We start from the raw sequence: 7,749 nt of genomic DNA, 5'->3' as shown, positions 1-7,749 counted from the left end.
ATACAGAGCATTCCTTGGACAAAATTCAATAGCCATTCATGAAAAATAAGAGTAGAGAGGAATTTACACAACTTGATAAAGAACATCTACAAAAAAATCCCTACAACTAACATACTAAATACATTACAAGGATGTCTGCCTTTACCAACGTTATTCAGTAGACCTGGAATTGTAGCCAGTGCGATAAGACAAAAAAAAAAAAAAAAAAAGGAAATAAAAGGCATATAGATCATAAAAAAAGAAATGAAAGAAATAGAACTATGTATCCTATTACAGAAGATATAATTGCCTATGTAGAAAATTTCAAAATTTGCTAAAAATCTCTTAAAACCAAGTGAATTCAGCAGTGTGGCAGAATGCAAGATTTACACACAAAAATTAATTACATTTCCATATACTAGTAAAGAACATATGGACACTAAAATTGAAAACACAACACCTGTACATAAGCTCTGTGTGTGTGTGTGTGTGTGTGTAAATCTAACAAGACATGTACAGGATTGTATACAAAACTATACAGTGCTGATATAAGATCTAAATAAATGAATTGAAATACAGCTATTCATGAGTTAGAAGAGTTAACATAACAAAGACATCAATTCTCTCAAAACTGATATACAAGTTTGACAAGTTTACAATTTCTGTAAAAATTCCAATGTTTGTTATTGATATATATAAGATTATTCTAAATTTTATATGAAAAGGCAAAGGAACTAGAATAGCTAAAACAATTTTGAAAAGAGAATAAAATAGGAGGAAACAGTCTACCTTGTTTACAGATGTATGACGTAGGTATATTAATTGAGACTATGCCATTGATAGAGGGATAGACACACAGATCAGTGGAACAGAATAAAGAACTTAGAAATACATCCATACAAATATGCCCAATAGATTTTTGACAAAGGTGCAAGTGTGGGAGAAAACTAGTCCATTCAACAAATAGTCCTATGGGAATTGGAAATCTTAAATTTAAAAAAAAAATTCACTTGACCGAAGTCTCACATCTTATTTAAAAAAATTAGCTCAAAATGGATAGCAGGCATAAATGTTAAAAATTATAAAACTTTTAGGAAAGTCTTCTATAATGGGAGCTAAGCAAAAACTTCTTTGACCTGATACTGAAAATATCCATAAAAAGAAAAATTGTTAAATTGGACTTTATAATTTTTTAGCAGCGCTGGGTGGCTCAGTGGGTTAAGGCTCTGTCTTCGGCTCAGGTCATGATCTCAGGGTCCTGGGCTCGAGCCCCACATCAGGCTTTCTGCTCAGCAGGGACCCTGCTTCCCCCACTCTCTCTGCCTGCCTCTCTGCCTACTTATGATCTCTACCTGTCAAATAAATAAATAAAATCTTAAAAAAAATTTTTTTTAATGTTTGCTTCATGAAGGACCCTGTTAAGAAAATGAAAGGACTAATTACAGGCTGGCAGAAAATATTTGTAGATCACCTGACAAAGGGCTAGTATTTAGAACAGAAAAAGAAATCTTAAAACAGATGAAAACAAACAATCCTATTAGAAAATTGACAAAAGACACAAAGAGACAGTTCACCAAAGAGGATTTAAAGTGGCAAATAAGCACATGAAAAAATATCCAACAGTATTAGCCTTTAGAGAAATGCAAATTAAAACTGCAATTAGGTATCACTGTATGTCTATTAGAATGGCTGAGATACTGAAAAGTGACAACACCAAACATTGGTGAGGATGTGGAGAAATTGAATCACTCATATGTTACTGGTGGGAATGTAAAATGGTACATTCACTCTGGAAAACAGCTTGGCAGTTTCTTAAAAGAATAAAATAAACATGCAGTTACCATATGACCCAACAATTACACTCCTGGGCATTTATCCCAGGGCAATGAAAACTTACAGTTACACAAAAAACCTGTACCCAAGAATAGATCGTAGCTTTCTTCATGATAGGCAAAAGCTGGAAACAATCCAGATGTGAGTGAGGGAGTAGACAAACTGTGGGCCAGCCATAGCACAGAATACAAAGGAATACAAAGAAATGTTCAGGAATACAAAGGAACACGCTATTGATCTACAACAACTGGGTGACTCTCCAGAGAATTATGCTAAGTGGAAAAAAAGCCAATCTCAAGAGGTTAGATTTCTGTAGCTTTGTTGAAATGACAACATCATAGAAAGGAAGAACAGATTAGTTGCCGCTAGGAGTTAGGGAGGGAAGTGGTACGGCTTTTAAAGCAACATGAAATATGCTTACTATGATGGAAGTGTTCATTAACTTGACTGTATCAATGTTAATATCTTGATCCTGACATTGAATTTGAATTTCAGTTTTGTAAGATGTTACCTTTGGGGGAAAATGGATAAAGGATACCCAGGTCCTCGCTGCATTTTTTTTTTTTTTTTAAATCAACTCTGTGGATTGACAATTGTCGAAAAAAAAGAAAGGGTGTCAGCCTGCAGCCTGGGTAGTCTCTTATACCACTTTTCAATTCACTAACACATTCAGTTATTATTTGTGTTGAATTATTGTAAATTCAAAAATGTAAACTTTAGACATAAAGGCTAATTTAAACTAATACATTTTTAGCATTTATGACTACAGGAGAAATACGTTCCTGATTTGGAAATTAGTAGACCATATTGAAAATGGCAAATCCTCCTCACATAATCATCTCAGGTTGAGAATAGGAACTTTAGGGTCAACTTGTGATATTCCAACTGCAATAAAACAAAAATCTCAGATTCATTTCAAATAATCCCATAAAAAGCCTGTGAAAAAAAAATTATATCACACACATGTGGCCTGGTAGGATGACGAGGAGAGAATGAATGACAATTTCCCATGCACTATAAACTTGCTTTTCTAAAGAACACAAGGTTACATAAATACTATATTCTTTCTGGCAAAAACAATGAGAAAACAAACTGCACACATCAAAATAATACAAAATGAAATAAAACCCAACAACCTATTTGCACAGTATAGCTTTTTCTGAATGTAACTCATCCATTCATTCTGACTGAACGCTTTTTTTTTTTTTAAGATTTTATTTATTTACTTGACAGACAGAGATTACAAGCAGGCAGAGAGGCAGGCAGAGAGAGAGAGGAGGAAGCAGGCTCCCCACTGAGCAGAGGGCCGAACCAGACGTGGGGCTCGATCCCAGGATCCTGGGACCATGACCTGAGCCAAAGGTAGAGGCCCTAACCCACTGAGCCACCCAGGCGCCCCTCTGACTGAACTCTTAGGCCAGAATTTAGCAGGATGTGGGCTAAGGGAGGATGAGCTCACAATGTGCTATCTAGTGCTGAACTTGTGTCAAGAATCATCCCTCAGGGTCAATACAAAAGAGAAATTTAGGCAGGCAATCCAACTAATTGCATTCTGAGAAGTCCAAGATAGGAGGTGAAGTCCAGACTTGAAGCCACAGGTCAGAAACCAGGAGGAATAGAAATTCCACCCAGAGTAGATGAAGCCTGAGGTAATTAGCCACACTATTGGGGCATCACCGAAGATACTTCTGTAGGTACATGTGTTTTCACTATAGGTAAGAGAGCTGCTAAAAATTCCAGGTCAGTTCAGAAATAGTTATTTGACAAATATTTATTAAGGACCTCTTGTCTATCTTGGGCTTTATGCTAAGTATGGGGGAGCAAAGGACGTTAAGTTCTTACAGCTCAGTTGAAGAGTGGGATAAGGTAGCAATGGCCAAGGCCTATGAAAAGTGGGAGGCAAGCGTGGGAGGACATGTGTGCCCCCAAAGATGCATTTGTGTTGTTCTGTGGGTCTGTGGCAGTAGAGAGACAGAGAGGGTGGCAGGCCAGAGAAAATGTTCCCAAGAGCATGCCAGTTGAAGTGGGTCTTAGAAGGAAAAACCTTTCAAGGAGAGAAGGATGGGGAGAGAAATTTCAGGCAGAGGGAAAAGAATCTGAAAGAGATGCTGAGGCTTGGAAAAAACCATGGTGCCTCTAGAAAAAATTGCATTCCAGAAGAAATTGACCAGGTAAAGCTGGGCCCTTGGAGGACACTAGCTAGAGCCACTGATGAGGGGAGGCAGAGAACTGAAAGCAAGGGCATTAAATGGAAGCCTGCACAAAGCAAGGTATATCTTGGTTGTACTCTTGGTTCAGAATGCCAGCTTCCAGGTTTTACCACCCAAGGTAGTGGTTCTCAAACTTTAATGCATGTTTGATTCCCCTGGGATTTTTTTTTTTTTTTTAAAGATTTTATCTATCTACTTGACAGAGAGAGAGATCACAAGCAGGCGGAGAGTCAGGCAGAGAGAGAGAGAGAGAGAAGTAGGCTCCCGCCAAGCAAAGAGCCTGATGCGGGGCTCGATCCCAGGACACCCAGATCACGACCCGAGCCGAAGGCAGCGGCCCAATCCATGGAGCCACCCAGGCGCCCCCCCACCCCGGGATGTTTTTAAAATGCACATTCTGATGTGTTGGATTTGGAAAGGGCCCTAAGATGCTACCTTTCTAATGGGGCTCCGGATGATGCTGACTCTGTTCGTCCATGGACGAGTACACTAGTCTTTAGAGTGGATGTGGAAACGTTCCTTTGGAGTGAGGGAAGAAAATGCTATAACTTACATTTATAGTCCTTATCAAAAAAGTAGGAAATTAAACTTTGCTACAGTAATACACAGATTAACTCTGGCTCCTTCACTCACTTTCTCTGCTAGAGAGTTGGCATGTCTAATATCTAAGGTGTCCTGAAGGAAAGAGAGGCGTTCTATCACTTGGAGGCATTGACAGTAACCCCTTTATTCTACGTCCAATTTCAATCTATAGCCGTATACTGCGGTTGTATTGTTCAGGGGATATCTGGATTACACAATCTAATGTCAACTAATTTTCATAAAATGAACAAGAGGCTTCAAAGGACTCCTATGCCCAAACCACTGACTAGAAATAATATTGGGAATATAAATGCAAGCGAACAGTCCAGTGGTATTGAGAATGCTTCAGCACCCAGGGTGAGCTCTTGAGGACCACGCTGTGATGTGAAAACAACGATTCCAAGATCTGACCCCAAGCTGGTTAGAAATAAGTAGAAATGATGAGTAAGACTATTTGCAGTATGGATTTGCACCTAGCAAGAGCAACTAATTCAACCATAAGTGTGTAGTGTTCCCTGGGAGCTCAGTGAAACCATCATGATTACCAAGACTTTTAAAATACTAACTTCATAAAGCAGACCTCTACTATTTTTCAGCTAGATTTAAGACACGCGGTACTCAATCTGGGACAACATTTCATTAAATCTGATGAAACTTTTAAAAAAATCAGTTTTGTGTTTTCTTACATAATAGTGGAGGCAAAAAGTCACCTGTTGGGGGATGGCTTGATCTTTCTGGTGGAGTAAGAAAGAGCTGAAAGACCACATGAGAACAATATAGCAGCCAGCCACATCAAATACCAGTGGCTCAAGAACCCCAGTCCTGGAGTCATCTCCATTCAGTGAGAAGTTGAAAATGGTTCATGGGAGATTTTTGACAGGCCTGAAAGTGGCTTAAATCACGTTTGCTCATATTCTGTTGGCCTACCTCAAAACGACGCAACTCACTTCAAGAGAGGCTGGGAAATACCATCTGCCAACATTTTCTAAAGAACTGAGTCTGAAGTCAACAACTTTATCAAGTAAGACTGGGGGCTGAGAAGAAGTGGGTAAGGGAGCTATTGTATATCTTTATGGTTACACTGTGTGCATATGGATTTTTTGAAAATTATTTCAGAAAATAAGTTAAAGAAGATAATAATGATAATAATAAATGGGCATGCAGTCAGGCATTTAGAAATGGCAACCAATCTGTTCTGAGTGCATGATTTTCCTTTTTAAGGCTCTATTATCTTTTTGAGGGTATGCACATACTTAGACCTACTTGAAAGTGTAGATAAGGAAATAGGAAAATAATGCTTAAGGTCTGCTAATATTTTATTCAAAATAAATGTAAATGACTTTCTGCTAGATTCCTACAAAAGTAATGACAACATTAATAGACTTTAGGATGTATTATGAAGACTAAGCATTAAAATATATGAATCTAGATGGGTTTACTTTCTTTCAAAATTAGTCTATAAACTAGTATGTAAAATACCCATTTCTGAATGCTTAATTGATATCTAATAATATTCTCTAGAATTTAGGGAATTAATCTAATTAATTTTGCTAAGCTGACAACAAAAAGCATAGAAAACAACTCAAGAAATGCAGACCATATAACAGATGACTATTCTTATTACCTCTGGAAATAATAATTCCCAGGGAAGATAAAACGTTCATCATAGTGTTGTAAAATGAATGAAAGCTGCAATTTAAAATTCCAAATCCTGATAACATAACTGTACAAGAGGGGAAAGTGAAATTTACAAGGAACAATTAGAAAAATTATAAATACTTAGGTTTTCTAAAATTATTTTATAATGTATTTGATCGCTGAGCTATTAAGATTTTTCTCTCATAAAATTATAATAAATCCTAGGCAGTCTGAAAAATCCTATCAGCAGGAAGCATGTGTCTTTTTTTAATGCAATGTGGCTTTAAAATGAGCAATTCCCAATTATTAACCTTAAAACATCTCAGCAGACAGAAATAGAGATAAATGCTTTGTTTTTCTGGAGCTCCACACCAGGCACTTTCATCCTCTCCTCTTTCCTTCATAGGAAGCAATTAAATCTTTGCATAGAAGATTAACAAGTCTTTGGGAAAGCAAAAATCATTAGGACAAAACCTGTGGCCATTTGAAAAAAGTACAGGTTTGCCCCACTATCCAAAAGTAGAGCCTTCCCAGAAAACATTTCATAATCTAAAATGGACTCAAGGAAGGAAGCAATTACCATTAATTTATATGGAAAAAATTTGAGCATTCTGAGACTCAAAAAATAACCTCTCTTAGGCTTTTCTGATACCTTGCGACACATCTTGCTAACGGATGCACAAAATAAATTGAGATGAAGCACAGATGCTCACAGACACAGTTCAAAGCTATGGTGGCTGGACGCTGAGCGCAGTTCCTGGGGAAGGAGTTCCGCGGTGGCCCTCTCGCTAGAAAGAGTGAATGCTGTCTGTATCAAGGCTCACTCCAAAACAAATGCTGAAAGCTATTTTCACTTTTCACCTTTTTTTTTTTAAAAGCAAAAATCCTCTTCAGATTTCTTTCCATTAACAAAAACACACGCATGTAGGTCTTCTATAAAAGCAAAGTGACAAACTTCCGAAAAGCAGGGGATATTTGTATCAGGTTAGGTAATAACAGTTGAACTTTTGAGTTATTAAAGCAATAAATTTTTTAATCAATTTGGGAAGTATGATGAGTATCTGAAATCTTTACTTGGTATTAAATGATTTTTCTCTCCTAAGACAAGAATTCTCAGACTGACCTCTTCAGGTTTCTTCCAGACCTAACTCAATTATTATATTTTTCTCTCAGACTTTCTAGAGCAATGAAGTATATTTAAAAATCAGTATGACATTTGTCTTATTTTTTATATTTATGGTAGTTAGCTGTCAAGCAAATGTAGAATACTTATAAACACACTTCTTTTGAACCTGACATGATATCTAGAGTTGCTAGAAGGAATATTATCCCTGCTCTAATCAGAGTTCAGGTGAACATGTAATGATGTTTGGCAGGTCATAGTTGATGATCTCATGTTGGGACGGTCCCATCAAGAAAAGAAGGATGGAAGGTTCTGAACAGATCCAGTTTTAAAGGAAGCATATTTGAGGCTGCAAACAGGATCTGGGAAACCAAGATTGGAATT

Source organism: Neovison vison, chromosome 5 (genome assembly GCF_020171115.1).
Source record: "Neovison vison isolate M4711 chromosome 5, ASM_NN_V1, whole genome shotgun sequence".
NCBI lineage: Eukaryota > Metazoa > Chordata > Mammalia > Carnivora > Mustelidae > Neogale > Neogale vison.
This window is presented reverse-complemented; position numbering follows the sequence as displayed.